Below are 24,695 nucleotides of genomic sequence, written 5' to 3'. Positions count from 1 at the left end.
GCCTATTCAATGAGTTATGAGGGACTATTTATAGCAAAGGGTGGGGTGACCCTTGACATTCCCCTTTGTGACAGTTCAACTGCCCTCATGATTGTTACATCCAACTGTTGACACTCGACTTACACTTGACATGACTCAACATTACAATGCACATGTACTCATGTGAGACAACATGGCTTGAGCAAGCCTTGCAATACATCACTAGCACTTGGTTTGTTGCGGTGAGACCAACTCTTTGACATGCTTGTGATGGTGAAGATGGTGAGATGATGCCAAGCTTGGTCATCCGTGATGGTGTGCATGCACCTCATGGTGACATCTTGCTGAAGCGAACTCTTGCCTCCGTTGCAACCGGTGCATTGGTTCGGCCCCTTCATCCAACTCGTCTGCTAACATGTGCATGATCTTCTTGGGTATGGTTGAACCGGCAACACACTAATACATAGTGTTTGTGTTGATCTTCAAGTGTGTGTTGGTGGTCATGTGCATCAACTTGCCAAAGTGCATGTTCAACCCCAGTTGGACTTGTTTCTTGTCTTCGCCTTGGTGAGTGTGTTGAATGGGTTGGATTGCATGTGTGCACTCAACGACATGCATGTTGTTGGATCCTTTGCATGCGATCAACAACACTACTCACCATGTTTGCTATGTGTCTGTTGCTTTGATGGATAATTAACTTGTACTGTCGCAGTTTCATCTGTGAGTGCATGTTGTGCCCACTGTTGTTCCTGTTCCTGTAACAACTCATTGTAGAGTTTGTGCAGCTTCATGTTCTTCCTGAGTTGCTGCTTCAGCACATGCAACTCCTTCTTTATTCCATATTCTACCTTCACACGATCTTCATGTCGTGCCCTCACTTCATAGTCTCAGTCTCCAAAGTTTCTTCCATTATCAGTGGATCTGCTTGATCTTGCAACTTTGCTCTGCCTCTATGTTATCAACAACCTTCCTCTTGCATCTGCTGTGTTCACTACATTCGCTGCATTCGGTATGCTGCCTTCAGTTGTTTTTCATGATTCTTCTTGCTATGATGATGTTGCTTGATGTCCTTGTCCATGAAAAACTTGATGTCTTCGTGAGTAGGTAAGCCCATGGACACTTGATTGAATGCATCCCCAAGCATGCTGTGAACGGTGTCTTCATCTCTGCTCTCCTGGAAACCATTGTACCTGTATTGTTGAGAGGCAGATGAACACCTGTGATACCTAGAGACATGGAAACACTCATAGCAAGCAATATGTCAGTCAAAAACCAAAATGAACATGAGAAATGACCTGCAACATACCTGGGTGAATGATTGTGAAGGTTGCGCAATTTCAGCCGGGAGGTCGGGAGACCGACTGCCAAGACTGCACAAGGCATAGTCTGGGCTGTTAGGAGACTAACTAACTGCTGGAACTACAAAATGCGTAATCCAGTTGGGCAGTTGGCTGCTGGGATTGTGGAATGCGCGATTCCAGCTGGGAAAGACTGCTGGCCCAGGGACAAATTTGCGTAAATTTTTGGGCCAAGCAGCCACTGACCTCCAGAAATGTGCAATTCAGTCCAGGAGGCCAGTGATGGGTCATATTCCACAAATCTGGAGAGGAATGTGAGCCTTCCTTCTCCAAATTGCACAATGCAACCTTGGTGAAGGCAGAGATCGGGCTAAGGTTGGCCTGACTCGCCGACGGAAAATTGAAAGCAAGTAAGTCGATGAAATGCATGGTGACACTAGTGATAGTAGAAGTGATAAATAGTGCATGCAAAACATGAATCGAGGGTTGAGAAAATAGATCAACATGCATGTGGGTGAGGTTGTTCTCTGGTTGGGCGAACGTCCATGCACAACAATTTCACACATGCGACAATGGTGAGATAGTAATGAAAATTGAAACAGAGCTAGGACAAGCTGAATATATGTAAACGATAGCAGGCGTTCAAAGAAATCAAGAAAACAACACTCACACAAGTGAATGCACAAAAAGCGACAGAAATGCAGAACAAGGCATGGGAAGCGAGCTTACCCCAAAACAGTTGAGCTGAATGTGCCAACTACTCCTAGATGTGATGTGGGATGTCAGAGCTACAAGTTTGATGTGAGGAATGAGTTCTGTAGCATCTGGTTGATGAGTTTTGATAACATCGAGGTTATGACACTCATGCCACAAATCTAGGAGGAAGCGACACTTGGAAGGAGGTTTCGGAATTACTCCTTGCATGTAACCTCCAACTGCTAAACATAGATCACTGGAACAAGGGATGCCTTTACATGCTACCGTGGGAAAAGCAAGTTATGCATGCAAGTCTGTTTTTCACGGTCCCAGAGGGAACCAGTCAACTCAGCTACACATGCAAGCGACTGCTCGATTGTTGGAGAAAAATGTGCATTTCTGACTATAAGCTGGGCTGACTGCCCAAGGGGATTGCACAATTTCTTGGCCCAGCAGCTGACTGTTTCCCAGATTTGTGCAAATCCTGGGTTGAACTGCCTATTGATGGGAAAAATTGCGTAATTCCTGTTGGGAGGGTTGGCTGGCAGGATTACCCAATCCTGGAGCCCAGCGAGCTGTCAGAGGGAATTACGCACTTCCTAAAGGGAATGGCTGGTTTCCCTCCAGAAATGCGCAAACTTCACTGGGAAGCTACTCAGACTGCAGCTAGACCATGTCTGGATGAGTAGCTTGTGAAAGGAAACGATCAAACTGTGATCGACAGGTTGCCTTTGAGCAAGAAAGACACTGAAGCTTGAGGACTTGATGAATCAAGGCAAGCTGCTGTGAAGGTTGGTAGGGAGGCTCCAAAACAGGCTAAGACAAAATTTTTGAGGGTGGTTGTAGCCGCTACAACACTTGGTGACACACTGGTAGAACTCCAACTCTCTGAATGGACCTTGTTCGTGAGAAGCAAGTCTAACACCTCCGGAAGTATTGTTCAGTTCTTAGCTCATCTTGGTTTCACACTAACTTGATTGTAAGATGTAGCATCTGCCAGACTCTTGGTCGATTGACACACATTCCAAGCCAAGGCAACACAGTTGTTTCGATTGGGGTTGAGGGGTATATAAGTGCACAAGCAGTATAGTCGTCAGAGTCTAAGTTTCATCTCTAGTGTTGCTCCACTGCCAGCAGGCCTAGACAGTACCCCGGTGGAGTCACATAGGAACACAAGCATGGCTCCACTACCAGTCAGCTTGGTCAGTACCCCGGAAAAGTTACTTGCATCACCTCCTTGTACAGGAAGCCTTTCTCTTCTTTTGCCTTATTCATTTTGAATTTTCATTTTTTTTCATTTTTATTGTGCATAGCACTTATTCATTTCAGAGGCAGAAGAGGGATCACGACTTATTGAGAGTAGAGGAGGTTGTTCCAGTAGAGAATTAGTTTATTATATCTCTGACATGCCTGTTAAGGTTTTCCCCCTCGCCTTACTCTACTTGACTGGGCTGACAAGGGTTAACCCAAAAACAATCGACTAGAGAAGGTGACACTAGTTAGAGTGCAAGCGTTGTGTTTACAACAAGGTTCACTTCAAAGAGTATGTATTTTCCCTCAACATATCATGGACTAAGAGTAACAAGTTCATCATACAGAGGCAAGATGACAGATAACCAAGTAGTGAGAGATATACAAACCCTCTTGTACTTTACCCAGCTCGTTTAATGAGTCACACATGATTTCATGCAAACTAACCTATGAATGAATGAAACAAACAACAAAGAAAAGCAAGAGCAGAAGTAAAAGTGAAAGAAAAGCAAGCAAACAAACAAGAAAACAAAGTATGAAAGTAAACAAGCATACAAGCAAACAACTAAAAGAAAACACTACTCCTACTCTTACACTAACGGTGCATGGGCCTGATCACGTGAAGTGATACTTCCAATGCAACCACTGGTGCATTGGTAGACCCATGTGGGTGAAGGCTTGGTCCACGAGTAACCCAGTTGTGCGGACCAGCATACAAGAAAGATATGACAGTGAAGACAGCCACACTTTGTGTTTCAAAGTTCCCACAGGACATAAGTGAGTGCATGTGCATGATGGACAGTCTGTGGACTTATCATGGTGTTGTGTGACACTACGTGCAACTTTGAAGCAAAAGCACACTCTTGACTGAGACATGCAAGCAAACGAAAGAAACAAAGATAACTTGCATCATGCATGAGTGCTTGCAATGTAAGACTCCTCAAATGCATGAGAAATGGGATCGTGCAATTCAAGTGGAGGAAGTGTGATATGTGTGTGATATGGTTCTTCAATGCATATAGATGAGTGATGAGGAGCATTGGGTGATTGAACAGTTTCATGATCGGAAGTGAGACTAACCCCAAGAGAGCGAGGACCTGACATAACCATCATCTCGAGCTGAAGTGCCTCGATAGTCTTGGGTGTCTCAACTTCATCATCAGGTAGATCATCATAAACCAGTGGCTTCAAAAGATCAACTACGATAGATTCATGATCGTGATAAAAAAATGGAAGAAAATGGATCACGACTGCCACGATCAGAAAAATAAATGAATTCTTCGGCATCCTCATGATCAGATGAATCAAATAGAGGTGTAGATGAAAAGCGAACGAACTCATCCTCTGTGTTTCCAGAAAAGATAGATGAAGGATCAAGTGGATCTTCAATGAATAATTTATCCTCTCCATTGTCAAATGATGGACTAGCATCCGGTGAGTCTTGTAAGTGATTAACAATGGTTGCACCCATAGATGAAGACACACACACAAAATCATGGATGGAAAGTTCACCAAAGAAGCTAGGAAGGAACAGAGGGGGCTCAGACGGAAGGGAGTCATCCTTCGCCGAGTGTTGATGTTCAAGCTCCCACTCATACTCTTCATGAATGACAGCACATGTTGGTTGTGCAACACCAACTCCATCAGTGGGTTGTTCCTCGTTCACAACAAGTGAAGAGTCTGGAAAAGACGAACACAAGACAACATCATCCGGAGGAACACCTGGGTGCGAAGACAGAGGTCGAAGAAAAGAATGCATGTGGTAACTCAAAGGACTCACAAGCAACTTTGCGCAAAAATTTAGTGGAGTGATGTTGGGAGGGTGTGAAGAATGAACAAATGTGCAAACATGATCTTCAACATCACTAGGTGATGGTGGAACTGTTGAATTAAAGGGAGGCAAACAGTCTGTTGAGACAATGCCTGCTCCCACATGGGATTGCACAGTTCCATCAACGAAGAAGGTTGAGAGAGGCCTAACATCAAGCCTCCTCTTGGGATGGGCAGATTTCTTAAGACAGTACTTGAACCAGTCCTAGAGATAAGCAAACTTCATATGGCTCTTCGGAGCTTGAAATTGTAAGTCACGGAAGCGCTGCCAAAAATCAATAGCGAATTCATGCGGAGCCCTCCGTTGCTATAACAGTTTCTAGTCAAGATGGTCTAGATCAAAATTATGGAACGTGTCTTCAATAAGATAACATAAGTGCTGACATGAGTGCATGGTGTCAGCCAGTAGGCTGAGCACCCAACGAAATGGGGATTCACGAAATGTGAATGCAAGCAGCAGACCAGCCTGTTCGTCAGTGAACTCATATTCCTCATAAATCATGGAAAGGAAGTTATGTAAGTGCTCAGGCCAGGCCATTTCGCCTTCACCATCATACATGTGAGTGGACAAGAGATCGAAAAGCTTCCCTGATATGGAGACATCTTCACAATTCAAAAAACACCTCGGGGGAAGAAGAATGCAAGACTCCATGAAATATATGCAAAAGTTCAAAACTAGATGAGAGGACATTGCTTGTCATCAGGCCCTCCTTCTAGCGCCAGAAATGTTGAGAGTGATGGACCTACCAACATGTCAAGGGGATCTCCCCAGTAAGAAGTCCCAATTAGACCTTAGTTCATTTGGTGTAGGAATCCCAGCAATGGGTCATAAGGTAATTCCTTGACTGTGATGTCGCACAGAGGCAAGTAAGATAACTCTGTCAATAGCAAGGGTGTGACTGATGCAGTGAGTCAAGGAATGAGTATGAGAGGTTTCGGCACTTCTAAAGGGGAGGAAAGTGAAGGTGAGTTCCAGGTTGAAAGGGATAAGTCCCAACTCAGCTAGGAACACACAACACAAAGGACATGCACAACTTCCAGTAGAGTAGTCGACATGGATGCGGCAGTCCCAACATACAAGGTAAGATAACACGAATAGCACTCACAGATTATTCTGAGATGAGTGTGACGGTTGATATAAAAAGGTTTAGAGAAAGGTCTGTCTGGTGTCTAGCATAGCAGTCGACATGGACGGTGACAACATTAACAACATATGCAACACATTAACAACAAGATTCATATAATTTCATGTGAATCAGTTCATACACAAGTACATAAGTTAAACAACATATATCATTAAGGCAACCGGAGTAGTCCAACTACAATAACAACATATGCATGAAAATGTGTTGTCTTTTATTATATAAAGAAGTGTAAGTCACAATCATATAATACACCATGTAAACCTGCTAGCCCTATCAGTAGAACATTATAGCCACATCTACCTGCTCCTCCAAAGAGATGTACTAGCTCCGTGCAGTGGAGAAGCCAAGGCGCGTTACAATACTGTCCAAGCCTTCTTCAAGATAGTCTTAGTAGAAGGTTGGTTGACCAAAAGCCTATACAATGAGTTATGAGGGACTATTTATAGCAAAGGGTTGGGTGACCCTTGACATTCCCCTTTGTGACAGTTCAACTTCCCTCATGACTCTTCACCTACTCTATGATTGTTACATCCAACTGTTGACACTTGAATTACACTTGACATGACTCAACATTACAATGCACATGTACTCATGTGAGACAACATGGCTTGAGAAAGCCTTGCAAGACATCGCTGACACTCAGTTCACTGCGATGAGACCAACTCTTTGACATTCTTGTGATGGTGAAGTTGGTGAGCTGATCCCAAGCTTGTTCATCCGTGATGGTGTGCATGCACCTCATGGTGACATCTTGCTGAAGCGAATTCTTGCCTTCGTTGCAACCGGTGCATTGGTTCGACCCCTTCATCCAACCTGTCTGCTAATATGTGCATGGTCTTCTTGGGTACGGTTGAACCGCAACACACTGATGCATAGTGTCCATGCTGATCTTCAATTGTGTGTTGGTGGTCATACGCATCAACTTGCCGAAGTGCATGTTCAGCCCCAGTTGGACTTGTTTCTTGTCTTTGCCTTGGTGAGTGTGTTGAATGGGTTGGATTGCATGCATGCACTCAACGACATGCATGTTGTTGGATCCTTTGCATGCAATCAACAACACTGCTCACCATGTTTTCTCTGTGTACACTGCTGGGATGGATCATTAACTTGTACTAGCGCAGTTTCATCTATGAGTGCATTTTGCGCCCACTGTTGTTTCGGTTCCTACTACAACTCATTAGACAGTCTGTGCAACTTCATGTTTTGCCTGAGTTGCTGCTTCAGCACATGTAACTCCTTGTTTATTCCATCTTCTACCTTCGCACGATCTTCATATCATGTCGTCACTTCATATTCTGAGTCTCTAAAGTGCTTTCATTATCAGTGGATCTGCTTGATCTTGCAACTTTGCTCCGCCTCTATGTTTTCAACAACCTTTCTCTTGCATTTGCTGCGTTCGCTGCATTCAGTATGCTGCCTTCAACTATTGTTCATGATGTTGCTCATTGTGATGCTACTGCTTGATGTCCTTGTCCATGAACAACTTGATGTCTTCATGAGTAGGTAAGCCCATTGACACTTGATCGACTGCATCCCCAAGCGTGTTCTGAACAGTGTCTTCGTCTCTGCTCTCTTGGAAACCATTGTACCTGTACTACTGAGAGGCAGATGAACACCTGTGATACCTGGAGACATGGCAACACTCATAGAAAGAAATATGTTAGTCGAAAACCAAAATGAACATGAGAAATGACCTACAACATACCTGGGTGAATGATTGTGAAGGTTGCGCAATTTCGGCCAGAAGGTTGGGAGACCGATTACCAAGACTACACAAGGCATAGTCCGAGCTATTGGGAGACTAACTAACTGCTGGAACTGCAAAATGTGCAATCCATTTGGGCAGTTGGCTGCTGGGATTGCGGAATGCGCGATTCCAGCTGGGAAAGACTACTAGCCCAAGGACAGATTTGTGCAAATTTTTGGGCCAAGTAGCCACTAACCTCCAGAAATGCGCAATTCAGTCTAGGAGGCCAGTGTTGGGCTAGATTGCGCAAATCTAGAGAGGAAGGTGAGCCTTCCTTCTCCAGATTGCGCAATGTAGCCTTGGTGAAGGCAGAGACCGGGCCAAGGTTGGCCCGACTCGCCGACGGGCAACTGAAAGCAAGTAAGTCGATGAAATGCATGGCGACACTAAGTGATAGCAGAAGTGATAAACAGTGCATGCAAAACATGAATGGAGGATTGAGCAAACAGATCAACATGCATGTGGGTGAGGCCGTTCGCTGGTTGGGCAAACGTCCGTGCAAAACAGTTTCATGCATGCGACAGTAGTGAGATAGCAATGAAAATTGAAACAAAGCTAGGACAAGCTAGAATATATGTAAATGATAGCAGGCGTTCAAAGAAATCAAGAAAACAACACTCACACAAGCGAATACACAAAAAGTGACAGAAATGCAGCACAAGGCATGTGAAGCGAGCTTACCCCAAAACAGCTGAGCTAAATGTGCCAACTGCTCCTAGATGTGATGTGGGATGTCAAAGATATAAGGTTGATGTGAGGAATGAGCTCTGTAGCATCTGGTTGATGAGTTTTGATAACATCGAGGTTATGACACTCATGCCACAAATCTAGGAGGAAGCGACACTTGGAGGGAGGTTTCGAAATTACTCCTTGCATGTAACCTCCAACTGCTAAACATAGATCACTGGAACAAGGGATGCCTTTACATGCTACCGTGGGAGAAGCAGCCTATGCATGCAAGTCTGTTTTGCTCGGTCGCCGAGGGAATCGGTCAACTCAGCTACACATGCAAGTGACTACTCAACTGCTGGAGAAAAATGCACATTTCTGATTGTAAACTAGGTTGACTGCCCAAGGGGATTGTACAATTTCTAGGCCCAACAGCTGACTGCTACCCACATTTGCGCAAATCCTGGATTGAGCTGCCGGTTGATGGGAAAAATTGTGCAATTCTTTTTGGGAGGGTTGATTGGTAGGATTGTGCAATCCTGGAGCCCAACAGGCTGTCAGAGGGAATTGCACAATTCCTGGAGGGAATAGCTGGTTTCCCTCCAGAAATGCGCAAATTTCACTGGGAAGCTACTCAGCCTACAGCTGGACCAAGTCTGGATGAGCAGCCTGTGAAAGGAAAAGATCAAACTGTGATCGATGGGCTGCCTGTGAGCAAGAAAGGCATTGAAGCTTGAGGATTTTACGAAGCAAGGCAAGCTGCTATGAAGGTTGGTAGGGAGGCTCCAAAACAGGCTAAGGAAAAAATTTGGAGGGTAGTTGTAGCTACTACAATAGAAGGAAAGAAAGTTGAATTAAGGGGTATCATAGGGAAACCAAGAAAGATAATCATCTCTAATGGCAGGACAAATATTCTTAAGAAAGAACAATGGGGTGTAATTGAAAAATTATGCTCACTAGAGGTTCAAACATCGAAATCATTTATTTCTCCATATCTCCAAAAAGTATTGGATAATCATTCCAAGGTAATTGAGACTCGCAAATGCCTCCCACCTATTCATGACCAAGATCATGCTATTCATTTTATTATATGAAGTGTTCCTCCAAACATTAGACCTTACAGATATCCCTATTCTTAAAAGAGTGAAATTGAATGTATGGTTGCAAAATTGCTAGAGGTCGGTATAATTCAACATAGTCAAAGTTCTTTCTCTGCCTCAGTATTATTGGTGCACAAGAAGGATGGATCATGGTGTATGTGTCCGGATTATAGGGAGCTCAACAAGATCACTATGAAATATAAATTTCCCATTCCTGTCATTGATGAATTTTTGGATGAATTACACGGAGCAATTTACTTCACCGAGTTGGATCTTTGTTTAGGATATCATCAAAAATTAGAATGAAGACTGAAGACATTCTGAAAACAACATTCAGAACTCATGAGGGTCATTATGAATTTTTGTTCATGCCTTTTGGCCTTACTAATGCACCTTCCACATTTCAAGGTTTGATGAATTCCATTTTCAAACCCTTCCTTAGAAAATTTGTGTTAGCATTTTTTGATGATAAACAAATCTATAGCAAGTCTTAGAAGGATCATGTTCAACATGTTGACAAGGTGCGCAAATTATTGGAGGAGAAACAATCATATGCAAAATCCTCCAAACGTTTCTTTAGAATACAGGAGGTGGAAAACTTGGGTCATGTTGTATCTCATGAGGGTGTTAAGGTAGACCCTAACAAAAATAAAGCCATTAAGAAATGGAAAATCCCCACAATCATAAAGCATCTTCGAGGTTTTCTCAGGTTGACAAGGTATTATCACAAGTTTTATAAGAATTATGGGAGAATAGAAACACCTCTAACAACATTACTAAAGAAAGATGCATTTTCTTGGACTCCAGAAGCAAGGAAGGCATTTGAACATCTTAAAGAGGAAATGTGCCAAGCATCGTTCTTAGTTACGCAGATTTCACAAAAACCTTTATTGTGGAATGTGATGCTTCAAAAAATGGAATTGGTTTTGTTTTAATGCAAGAAGGAAGACACATTTCTTTTTAAAGTCGTCCAATCAAGGGAATGTATTTACACAAACCTATTTATGAGAAGGAAATATTGGCAATACTACATGCACTAAAGCAATGGTGACCTTACCCAATGGGAAGGCACTTTAAGGTAAAAATAGATCATGAAAGTCTTAAATACTTTTTGGAACAGATATTATCTTCAGAAGAGAAGAAAAAATGGGTCACAAAGATGTTGGGTTATGACTTCGAAATCATCTACAAAAAATGGAAGCAAATGATTGTGGCAGATGCACTCTCAAGAAAGGATGAGGATGTGGAAACATTGCTTTGTGCCATTTCTATTATCCAACTTGATTGGATAACCGAAGCAACGGATGAATGGAAGAATGATGAAGAGGTGTGGACACTCATTCAAAAGTTGCAATAATATACTAGTACATCTAATACATTTAGATGGAAAAATGATTCATTATGGTACAAAGATCGCTTATATCTTTGTAAGAATTCCCAAATCAAGCAAAATATTCTCTTGGAATTTTACAGCTCCCCTTAGGAGGGCACTCGAGATTTTTAAAAGCTTACAATAGGGTCAAGAAGGAATTTTTTGGGATGGCCTTAAATCTAATATTCAGAATTTTGTGGTAGAATGTTTAGTTTTCCAACAAAACAAAGTTGAGACAATGAATACCTCGGGTCTATTACAACCTTTATCCATTCCAAGTCACCGTTGGGAGGAGGTCTCAATGTATTTTTTCACAGGTTTACCCAAGTCTGAAGGAAGGAGTGTCATCATGGTGGTAGTTGATAGAATTACCAAGTATGCACATGTTTTCTACTGCATTTATGGAAACAATTCAAAATCTACATGGAAACCCAAAGATTATTGTAAGTAATAGAGATCTCATTTTCATAGGAAATTTTTGGACCGAATTGTTTTCTTATCTTGGTACTCAATGATCTCATAGCTCATCTTGTCATCCTTAATCTGACGAGCAAACTGACATAGTGAACAAATGTTTGAAAGGATATCTTCGTTGCTTTGCATATGATAAACAAACATAATGGGTCAAGTGGTTACCTCTAGCTGAATGGTGGTATAACACTTCCTTCCATACTGCAGCAAAAATGACCCCATTTATGGCACTTTATGGATATCATGCACCATCCATCACATCATCTTTAAGAGAAAATTCTAAGGTTCAAGTAGTGGAAGATCACATCGAACATCAACAAAAAGTTCTCCAACTCTTAAAGGATAACCTCACTCTAGCGCAGAATTGAATGAAACAACAGGAAGACCAACATCGCAGTGAAAGAAGTTTTGATGTAGGTGATTGGGTATTTTTATGGCTACAATCGTACAAACAAAAGTCCCTCAAGCAAGCTAAGAAGGATAACAAATTATCACCCAATTAATATGTTCCTTACAAGGTGTTTCAAAAGATTAGTATTATGGCATACAATTTGGAGTTTTTTGCATCTTCCTGAGTACACCCAGTTTTCCATGTTTCATGCTTAAAGATGGTTATCGATGACAAGCTTCCAGTTCAAACAATGTTTCCAGAACTTGACGAAGAAGGAAAAACCATATTTGAGGTTGAAGCAGTCATGAAAACAAGAACCTGACAGCTACGGAATGGATTAATTTCAAAGTATCTCATTAAGTGGAAGAACTTACCCATTGAAGATTCCACATGGGAGGATGCGAATTTTATACAAAATAATCTGTAACTACTCAAGTGTTGAGGAAAACAATTTTTTGAAGGAGAGGGGCATGTTAGGTCCCTATAATACTAGTGTATCCCCATTGTTATTATTGTTAATGTAGCATCTTACTGTTATTGTTGTGCCCATGTATCCCCCATGTTATTGTTGTGCCCCATAGAAGCCAACTATTATTATTGATGTGCCATTACATTATTATTGTTATGTAGGCTCTAATTATATTGTGACCCCTTAGACTCCTATAGATACCAAGGAGGTCTTATCATTTGTATCATCCAAGAATTTTTCATTTATGTAATGTAAAGGAGGTTTCCCCCTCGAAATGGATCAATTTTAAGTCGTTGATCTATATTTTCTTCTGCTTTGTGAGTTGGTTGCATAATAGATTTCCTATTGTCATAATGGACGAAAGATTTACAAAGGTGATATGTCACCCACAAGAAAATATTATGGTGCAACAATGGAGGAAGGAGGATTCCTTATTGTGAAAAAAAAAATATTTGGGTGCAAAAACACCACTCAAAATAAGAAGAAAAAAATTGATGCAATAAAGAAGGAAATAAGATTCCCTTATCAATGGAAAAGAAAAGAAAATAAGGTAATACACTTACTAAGAGAAAAAGTTGTGGCACAATAATGAAGGAAAAAAATATTTCCTTTATCGCCATGAAACTTTGGATGCAATAAAAGGCAAGAGGTTTCTTGTTTCACAAGGAGAAAAATATTTGGATGTTGTGTACAAGTGAAGAGTCTTCCCATTTCACAAGGAAAATACTACAATGATGTGATTAAGAATGGAAGGTTCCCTTTGTCACAAGGAAAATAAATTCCTTTTAATGCAAAAAGGTTTCCATATTTTAAAGACAAGAAGTTCCTTGGGATATGATATGTCACAGGAAAGGTAAGATCTTGGTGATATGTCATGGAAATGAAAATATTGTTGAGAGGAAATACATTGCATTTACTTTGGTGCAAAGATGAAAAAATAAAATCTTAGAGTAGGCTAAAAGTATGTACAGAAGTTGATGTGGATCATATCAATGGTAACATAGCAAGGTCCAAAGTGGAAAATGGGATGTTTGAAAGATGATGTGGAATGATACATAAGGTTAGATGTCACTATACAGATGTTAATGTGGAAATGTACATATGGTGACATGGAAGAGCCACGTGGTGACACCTTAAGTTTGTTTTGATGCCTTGGGAAAACATGCATGAAAACTTTGAGAGGCCATAACATCCTCCTCGTAGTTCACAATTGAGCAAGAGTACAGTCATTGGAAATCTCTGTTGTGCAAAATGATCTTGTATGCTTAGAAGTAGCTTTATATTGGTGCCTAGAAAGGTTGATTAAGTTTAGAAATTCATTACCCCACCAACCTAATGATGTTTAGGGGGTCGGGTACATGAGAAAATGATATCAAATATTTGATTCAAATATTTTGGATCTACTTTAGTCCAAGTGAATGCAAAAACGTGTTGTCTTGATAATCATAAGTATTGTCTAAGAGTATGAGTTCACAAATTTTCTTGTAGTTGTAATTATTGCTTATGCAAAGGATAAAGCATGTATGGTTAAATTCCTTGTGCTTAAGGAATTGATCTATAAGTTTGAAATGTGCTATAGTCATTCAATTTTCTTGTGGTGGATGAAATTAAGGATTGACTATCTAGATGTGAATATATGGCCATGACCATACTTGGAATCTTTGGAAGTGCACTCAAAATTGATAAATTGCCATGGTAAGGTAAAAACGATGTCCATGGTTGGATTTTATGTTCACAATGAACCCCCCCCCCCCCCCCACATGGTATGGTGAGATTATGTGAAGTAAACAGATGATGTGAACCCCTTTAGGGACTCTAATATGTCTAAATGTGGTGCTTCATGTATTTTTGAACTAGGTTGTATATTGCATCACTGATGAGACTTAGTTGTAACACTCGGAAGGATCATGTATGCATGAGAAAGTGAAGTTTTCTTATGCTTATAATCCAATAGAGTAAAGGTTTTTAATTCCTAAAGAGGAATATAAATGTTTACTTACTTGAATGCATGTCTATGTATCTAATGCGTGAATGTGTTGGTTGTGTAGCAAGATTTCTTGCTACCTAGTTGAATTTAGGTTGGAAGCCATGTTACATTTCACGAAATGCTTATAAAGAAACTATGCAAGAGTGACCTCTTGGAAGAGAGAAGTGCATTTGTGATTGTGTCTTTATATTTTCTTATGTGAATGAGTGTGAACTCTCATAGAACATGAGATCATAACTCTTTGTAAAAGTGCATGAGTAATGAGGAATATGTGTAGGTTATATACATGTGCACATGCATGCTAATATATATGTATGTATGTACATACATATATGCTTGAATGCATTGTTTGGTTGGTTGCATTGTGTGAAGGCATGCTTATTTTTATATATGTAAACATTTGAAATGATACAGTTGTTATTAACTCGTGAAATAATGTTCATTTTGAGAGTTATTGGATGTTGCAACAAGGGAGTTGTGTGGCAAAGTGATCATATGTGGATGTGTCGCATGAAAACTCTAACAAGAGAATAGAGTTATGAAAAATAACTAAAGAAAAGTAAATATGTAAATAAAGACCATATATGTCTTAAAATGTTATCATATAGTTAATCTAATTGAACTCATGGGCTATCCTTGGTGTTCTAGTATGTTGATTGCATTAAGGAAGGTAGCTCTACGTGAAGAACTATAAAAATTGATTGGGAATACCCAAACATGAGTGGCAACAAAACCTACAAAGGAATAGAATGGTGAGAAATATTTAGATAAAAGTGGGAAACTTTTCTCATAATAGAACTCTATCTTGTCAGAGTGATATGTTGATAAAGTAACAAGTATGGTTAGTAAAAAATTAATAAACATAGATGCTTGAATGAATCACATAGCTACCAATGAATTATGTGATTGGAAAAAAGGCCATGGAGTAGATTAGCTATGTTATTCATGTAAAATTTTTGAATCTGGGATATCATAAAAGCTACGATACCATGTAGGATTTTAATCACAAGATCTAGTTGTGACAAAAAACTGCAATAGCAATTGCAACACAAAAGAGAAGAGAAAATAAAAGATCACTCAAAAAACTAAGAGACTAAAAGACCAATCTAAATTCACTTGTATTACTTTCTTTGACTTGAGTACAATTAAATTACACTCTCATATAAAGGAATAATGTGCATTAAGTGTGGTTCCTTGTGCATGCGCAACTAGTAGAAATGAAAATTTTCCTTAGTTCCAGTTAAATAGGCCAAAAATTGAGTTAGGGTGAATAATAGAGTTGACAAAGGATACGATAAGCCAAAAATAAGTGACGACTAAAGATAGAACTTACACATAACTTTCCTAACTCCAAAAATATAGAAAAACCCAAAAAAATAGGACTAAAACTCAAAAGATAAGGTTTCATAGAATAAAGGGGTAAGTTGATAAGGGTATGGGTAAGGTTTTTATCCAAAAATAGGAAAGAAGTGTGCACTTGTGGATAAATTGGCTATGGATAAGGAAGTGCACATTAATGGATAAGAAACAGCCATGTCACTACCTAGTCAATGCCCAGTCGCTACCACATGCCATCCTACATGGCACCCTTTGCTAAAAATAGACATACTATAAATAATAACTACTAAGAATAGCAATATCTCCTAAAGGGTAGGAAATGTAGGGTAGGTAAGGCTAGGTAATGTGCATGTACTCCAAAAATGGATTCCAAACTATGCATAGCAATAGGAATGGATAATCCCTTGACTCCTCCCATATTGTTTATTATAGTTCTCAAGAAAGAGAAACCTAATATGTGTGAATATTCTAGGCATTGGAATGTTGATAATTAGAAGAAATTAATGCATTTGAACTAAAGAACACATTTGGAAATGATGTGGTAGAATGCATATGTGTATGTTAGATCATTTCTAATATTGTTAATTTAAAAGTGTTATGATGCATGTAGTAGGTATGGCATGATAATGAACATGGTTATGATTGATGTGTTGATTAAGAGTGCTTGAATACGTGGAGGGTGTAGTTGTCTACAGTGAACAACCTCATGCAAAGAAAAAATACAAGATGATGCTTGTTGAGAGGATGATTAAGGGATCATGTGAGTTCCCATGAGGCATCGGTTGATCAAATTATGTCAAGAATGTTAAATGAAACTATGCAGGTGTGAAAACTAGTCATGCTAATACAATTGGTGATTTGGAAGGAATCGGGTAAGAATGCCTTCAATCATATGTTTATGATTGAATAAAATTACATCATTGATACCTCGGGTAGGGTATGGAAAATATAGGAAGTTGCTAGCATATAAATATTGGTAGATTTTTTGTGATGCATTCATGAATTAATATGTCATGATTTAATGGATTGATAATGAGTAATCATACTAATGTAATGAATGATGTAGTACATATGTTAGATGCAATGAGGGAATACATGGTTGTGTGAAAGGGGATGCCAACAAAGCTAGCCATGTGTGAGACGATATTGATGTTGGATACAGAAAGGATATAGTTCTACACAATTGTCAAATGGTCTCCCTACTTGAATTGGGTTTTGGATTATATCTTTACCACATATATGAAGAGCACCCATAAATGGGAAGGCTTACCTACAGACTTTATAGTAGTGAATGGACATCCTTATAGTACATTTAAGGTATTGTGTAATAGAAAAGAGGTACCTAGCTCAAATTGTTGGGTTGAGTACGATGTCTAAATGGTCAATCAGGTATCAAGGAGTTGATTGGATAATGTGTTAAGGTTTGGACAGACCCTCCAACTAACCATGATAGAGTACTTGATAGAGAAATGTGTTATTTTGAAATCAATGTAGGAATTCATTGTGTACATTTGGCCACAAGTATTGTCACAATGATTTACTGTAGAAATTCTTGCAAATTCTCTACAAATCTACTTCTGAGATCTATGTAGAAAATCTAACTATAGATTAACTCAATAATTCAATATACCAAAGCAAAATACTATAATCTACTTCTACTATCAAACTTGCGGAAGTTTAAAGATCGAGCTAAATCAGAGCTGAACACATATAACCAAAAGAAGATCAATGCACGTGAAACACAGAAAATACTTAGGGGAAAGCCTCAGCTAAAAACCCCACTATCTGTATTATCATACAAGGTGGAAATATATCAGAATAATACAAAGCCTTAGCTCTCACAGCTAACCAACTCTCAGTACAATCCTCCTGGATGCTCACAGGCAAACAAGGCTTCTCACAAACCTTCTCCTCTGCCCTCCAAGCCTCCTATTTCCTTGCGCAATTTCTCCTGGGTGATCCTCCTGTTACCAAGTGTAACACTGATCTCACACCTTGTAAAACTGTACAATCCTCAAGGAACCTTCTTCCTTCTACATGCATGAGTTTCCTTTATAGGAGAAAACATGCAACTGATAGTACATTGTCCCTGTCTTTAATCTCAACTGGGTCTTTCTCATAATAGACATGCATGAGTTACTGATGAGAGAATATTAAGTTATCTGGAGTACACTAGCTGGATGCATTGAAGAAAACTAATAAACAAATAATAAAACACTCACACTCATAAAATAAATATCAGACATCTAGAAAAACCAAACATGGCGGAAAAGGCCTTAGCCTTATAACGTTCCTCACATTCTCATTATTAATCAATCCAATGTACAAAGGATGATAATAGGACAAATAAATACATGAGGAAGTTGGTCTCAAGATAGTACGTCTATCTTGGACAAACTTGGTTGAGACATTTTCTCAACAAAACAGTAATCTAGGAGAACTAGTTGGAGAGAATCTCTCATCCTAACTAAACTCCCTAGTTTGAGGAACTAACTCTTATTTCTCAAGATTTGATTTATTTAATTATGATTTTTGGATTTATAATTGTTTTATTATGAGAGTGAGGCTAACATTCCCCCCAATGATAAATCCAAAATAAGAACAAGGAACCCTCTTCCAAGTTCTCAAGTTGATCCTCAAAAAACATTTGCCTGAAAAACCGCCAAAGCTAGATGCTAAAGAAACTGCAATATGAAGAGACCATGAATCAGCTGAAAGTCTGAGTCATCTCTGAAATTCTGCTTGACAACTCCATCACGTGTCAAGCTACAAAAGGATCCATCTGTCCTTTGCTTTAAATCAGCATCATGTGTCCACTAACAAAATTTGATCAACGCTCACTGGCTGATGATGTTGAAAAATAACTCATTGTTGCTTTGCTGTGTTTGAAAAATGCTCACTGTTGACTTTGTTGTCGATCGCCCGCTGGCGAATTTTTTTGATGCTCACTCACTGATGAAAATGCCCACTGGCTGCTTTGCTGATGTTGTCGAAACTTTCAGTCTGACAACCACTGAAAATTCCCACTGGCTGCTTCGCTGATGTTGTCGAGAATTTCAGTCTGACAACCACTGTCAATTTCATTGACATTTTCCCCCCTTTGTCAGCTGAAAGGAGAGAAAATCATTTGCATTTGATATCTGAACTCCCCCCCTTCAGGTGTAGGAGAGTTTCACTGTTGTACTCCCCCATTCAACTACACGAGATGACCATCTTCATTTTACTATTGGCTGCAATATGTGTGAGTGAATTAGATTGTAAAACTTATACAATCTTCTAACCGTGGATGACCATTCCCAAGGATCAATCCATGAATAATCAATCTTAAATCTTCTTGATTTTTGTCGTGTGCTGCATTGTGTTGATGAATGATTTGACTTGCTACAATGGTGACAAGGATGGAGATCAAAACATTGATCTTCCAGATGACCGGTTCTTTGACAATCAAGGCATTTTGGTTTGACTACAACTTCAGTTTGCGCACATGTCTGTTTTCCTGCAACTTTCTCATGGCTTGTTGATGTCATTTGCACTGATGAAGTTTATCGACTTAGAATAATCAGAGATATGCAATTTTTTTTCATCTTTGGCATATCCTAATCCTCGTTGATTTTTGTTACTTTGGGTTTCTTCCCATGGCTTGATGATTGGTTTGGAAGAAAGTTGAATTGGATCAAGGACCACTTCGACACTTAAATTTGGTTGGATCAGTGACTTGGAATCAACATCTTTATCTTCATTTGTACGGATGAAAGACTTGGAAACATCACTCTTCTGTTGCAACTCATCTCTTTGAAGTTGTGAATCCAATTGAAGGAACTCAATCATTTCATGTGCATGTTGAAGATGCACTTGAATATCAGCAAGAGTTGTTTTGCTGATTTGCACCATGTCGCCAGCTGATGATAAAATCAAATTGTTAAGAATTTGGGATAGTTGAATGTGTGTCACCATGTTAGCTTGCTCACTTTGAATTCAGGCTCGCTTGTATTGTTGCTGATTGCTGATGCTTTAAACACTTGCTAGAGTTTTATAACTTGGTTGTTTGAACTCTTGATGCCACGCTCGCTTGATGACGATCGCTTTGCTTGAATGCTTCACTCACACTTTTTGAATGCTTCAATCAACTTCGCACTGGCTCGTTTGTTGTAGATGTCGTAATTTGAACTTTCACACTTGATTTTGACACGCTCGCTTGCTTGGTTGTTTGAATGACACACTTGCTTGCTTTGTTGTTTGAATGATATGCTCGCTTGCTTTGATTGTTTGAATGACACGCTCGCTTGATTTATTTCTTATTGCTCACTTGAAGAATAGAATACTAGAATTCACACTCGTTTGATGATGATTGTGTGCTAGATGGATTGCTTGAACTTGCTTGATTGATTACTGACACTTTGTGCTTTCATGAATGTACTCACTGAATGAGTTGATTTTAAAAAAGGAAGGGTGTCAAACACTATCGAAAATGCACCCAAGAGACAAATGACAAGTTCAATCTTGATGACTCAGTTGAAGACTTACTTGACTTAATGTATGCACCTTAACAATTCAAATTAGGGTGTCGGTTACAACCAAGAATGAACCCGTACAATTCAGTTAAAAAATGTTTATCTGCAAGTGATACAAAAAGTGTTGATGATGTTGATGTTGTCTTGGCTTGAAATGCTTGATTTTTGTAGCGTCCTTAACTTGATTGCTTTGATTACATGATGTGAAATGTGCTTGCTTGTAAGATCATCTTATCAAGTTGATGATGTGACACTTTGTGCTTGTGTACTTTAAGCTTTATTACAGGAGCTTGATTAAGCGTTCTTATACTTAAGCTTGCTTATGTGCATGTAGTTGTTTAAGAATAATACAAAGAGATAATTTGAACACAAGTCATGCACATGCATTTATTACACATGGTGTACCTAAGATCCCCTTATTCAATTTCAGGCGGATCTAGGACACAAGCACCATAAAAAGTTATGATTTTATTAATTACTGGAATACATCATTCTTCAATGTCACAACATTTTCTTGGAAACTTCTCAATGAGAATGTCACACTTGAAAACTTTGGAAGCAAATTGTCTTCAAAAACTACCTGTAGTGACTCAATCACTCTCAAAGTAAAATATTACTTTGGATTAGAATAATGAATTTCACTCAAACAAATTCACTTATCACTCCAAATTTACAACACCCTTATCACTCCACAAAATCACTTCAAAGAAATTCACACTTATACCTCCAGTAAAAAAAATGCACCTTTTCACAAAAATAATTTCACCTTATCACTCCAAAATATTAAAATATGTCCTTATTCCTCCAAAGGCTTGATATCAATTTATAATAAAAAAATCACTTTATGATGTAACTTAAAAAATTGAAATAAAGTGTATGAAGTCACTTATACAAGTGAAATGATTTCAAAAATTAAAATTTTGTGCTCGTTCCCTTTTAAAAAAATTAAAAAAATAATGCACATCTTTAATCTAGTTCGCCTCCACGTAGTTTTCAAAAGGTGTAGAAGCTGCAAATGCCAGGCTCATTTAGCAGCTAAAGGCATTCTGGCCCGTTCACTCCTTCTCACGATTGTTCAGTACTCAAGTATTTTTCCGATCATATGTTGGTAGCCGAGAAGCAAGAATCCGAGAAGCAGGAATCCAATCGGGCCCTAGCTGAGCAGATATTTTATCTACTAGGCGCAAGTGCTTATCTATTGTTGTCGCCAAAAATCAAATAATACAGCCATATTTTGTTTAAAAGGAAAGTTGTGAGCACAATTAGAGGGGCCGAGGGTTTCACTATATGCTGAACAAGATTCCCTTCAACACTTTCTTCAACAAGGGGCCGAGCCATACACTGAGGAAAAGGTTGATTATTCTGATGGAGCTGAATCCTTGCATTAAGAATTCATTGGGACAAATTATTGGAGCAGACTCAGCGTTTTAGCAGTGAATCGTGTCAATTCCTTATCTCAGTCGACTGGGTGCCATTTGCTTAGCCTTGGACGCAGAACATCAAGATTATTCCACTAAAAATTTTAGTACATGTTCAAATCCCACCTTGTTCTTAGCACAGCCACAGCTACTGTAATAGGTATTGGTAGCAACAATATCATTGCCCTAGAAGGCATTAAGCCCGGAAACTTATTGCTAGATTCCAAATGCACTGTTAAGATTGCAGAATTTGGGCTTAGTAATGTTATGCGCGATGGACATTTTCTTAAAACAAATTGCGGCAGCCCAAATTATGCTGCCCCCGAGGTAATATCAGGTAAATTATATGCAGGGCCAGAGGTAGATGTTTGGAGTTGCGGAGTTATATTATATGCACTTCTCTGTGGAAGTTTGCCATTTGATGATGAAAACATTCCAAATCTCTTCAAGAAAATAAAGGGTGGAATATACACACTTCCGAGTCATTTGTCATCTGGAGCAAGGGATTTGATCCCAAGGATGCTTGTTGTCAATCCAATGAAAAGGATGACCATTCCAAAGATTCATCAACATCCCTGGTTTCTAGAGAAACTTCCACGCTATTTGGCAGTTCCCCCACCTGATACAATTCAACAAGCAAAAAGATTGATGAAGAAATTCTTCAGGAGGTGATTAAAAGGAATTTTGACAGGAACCAGTTGGTAGAATCCCTTCGAAGCAGAATACAGAATGAGGCTACAGTTGCATATTATTTGATGCTGGATAATTGGTGTCGTATCTCCAATGGTTATCTTGTACAAAGAACATATATCCAAAATTAACAGATATTCCATCCGTGACTCAACAATTAGAGAAAATTACAAAATAATATGGCGAAATTTTCACCGGAACCAAGCCATTGTCGATTCCTTCCTTCATCTCGCCAAGGACAACTCACATCGCTTCTTGATCCTTCCTCTTTATCTTTGCACTCTGAGTCCTCACGACTGCTGGTTTACTAGAATAGCATGGAAGGCGTGCACAGATCCAAGGGGCATAAACTAGCCTTATACCTCTGCAATTACCAACAGGAACATTCACCTAAGTACCAAGCCTCCTCATATTTGGGATGAAATCAAAGATCATCACAAATTTTATAACAATAACAAGGGTCAATCAGCTCCACAAAACTGGTGGTTTGAAGATGTCGCAATGTTGCGCATTGATCATTTTGTTAGGGTTATCTCGACCATCAAAGTTAAGGGTATGGAACCCAACTTGGTAGGTGCAGCAATTATGCATTATTCCTCTACAGGGATATTAAACTTAGAGCAAAGTAGCGCTGTGACTAGAATAGAGGACATGAGTAGAAGTTGGGATGTTGGAAGTGATGGGTAGTAAAATTCAGAATCACAGGAGGGAGGAGAAACGACGAGAAGGAGAAGGCCAAGGTTAAGGTGCAACACGGAATTCCAGGTCTCCAGCTTGTGCTTGTACTCAACAGATACTGAAGATAACTCCCTCACCTCTGAGGCATCTCTCTGCCTTTGCTCACGTGCCACATACTTCTTTGTCAGAATTTGTGCACCGTATTCAGAATTACATATGACATGACTCCCTTGGATCAGTTACAAATTACATCTCATCCCGAGGCTCTCCACTCTGCTTCAATTCGTGTCTGCTTCTTACAGTTCTTTCACTTCTCCCACTCTTCCTTGCACAGGCTCCACAAAAATCAAATTTTCTCTGATACCACATGAAGAAAACTAATAAACAAATAATAAACCACTCACACTCATAAAATAAATATCAGACATATAGAAAAACCAAACATGGCATAAAAGGCCTTAGACTTACAGCATTCCTCACATTCTCATTATTAATCAATCCAATGTAAAAATAATGATAATAGTACAAATAAATACATGAGGAAGTTGGTCTCAAGATAGTACGTCTATCGTGGACAAACTTGGTTGAGATATTTTCTCAACAAAACACTAATCTAGGAGAACTAGTTGGACTAAACTCCCTAGTTTGAGGAACTAACTCTTAATTCTCAAGATTTTATTTATTTAATTATGATTTTATGATTTATAATTGTTTTATTATGAGAGTGAGGCTAACATGCATGCATGCATTAACTGACTGAACTCACAATTAGTTCCTCAAACAGTTTGGAGCTAATTTAACTGGACTTAACTCAGTAAACTAATTACAACTCAAATATAACTCAATCTTATCTCCTTAATTAAGGGATAATCTCCTTAACTTAAGGGATAACTATTGCATGACTTCAGAAAGACTTCTAACTTGAATTTATCCAACTAATTAATCCATAATGTTCAAGCAACTGGTGAGACTAAATTCGAATTTTAATTCAAGGAAAAATTAAAATTGGAATATTCTGGATTCTATTTTTATCATTTCTTGTTATTTTCAACACTCCCTCTCAACAAGAAAGGAATTCAACTTGATCCCGATCGTGAACCTTTGGAATGTTATGCATGTAACACTTCTCTCTAGTGTTGTTGCTCTAGCAACTCTAGAAACAAAAAAACATCCAACTTGAATCAGTATGATGCATCTGTCATCAAAGTCTCTGACTGCTATTGCCTTTGTCAACTGAAAACTTTGCGCTTCTACTAACTCTACCTTTCTGCACTGTTGTCAATCCTTCTCTGCACTCTTCAGTATCTGACTGCTCTAGCCTCTGTCACTTTGATCTCTGACTGCATCAATCCCACTGATTCCTCCCGCCACTATGTACTTTGGGCTCCCGTAGCTGTTGGCCGGATAAATCAATCTTGCGGACAAGACCGATCTCCCTAGTATCACAAGATAATCTAGCAACAAACAGACAAACAAATCTATATTTCTCTAGACATATGCAATTTACAAATAAAAACTATAGAGGTGTTACGATCCTACCTTAGATCCAATGCTTGTTCGTTGTAGTCATCCCTCGATTGTCCGAAAGAGTTATCTTTAAAGACCTGCAATCACAAACAAGCAAACATCAAATAGCACCTACATAGCAAATATCA

At 39.2% G+C, this 24,695-nt stretch overlaps 1 pseudogene; it reads left to right on the top strand.

The window, feature by feature from the left end:
- Positions 1 to 21,783: 21,783 nt before the first annotated feature.
- LOC149226571 (SNF1-related protein kinase catalytic subunit alpha KIN10 pseudogene) lies at positions 21,784 to 22,493 on the top strand (annotated as a pseudogene).
- Positions 22,494 to 24,695: the final 2,202 nt, after the last annotated feature.

Source organism: Pinus tabuliformis, chromosome J, assembly GCF_031772625.1.
Source record: "Pinus tabuliformis cultivar Carrire ecotype Pingquan chromosome J, CPIR1, whole genome shotgun sequence".
In the NCBI taxonomy this organism is placed as follows: Eukaryota; Viridiplantae; Streptophyta; class Pinopsida; order Pinales; family Pinaceae; genus Pinus; species Pinus tabuliformis.
Note: the sequence above shows the minus strand (reverse complement) of the source record. Positions and strands in the feature narration are given on the sequence as shown.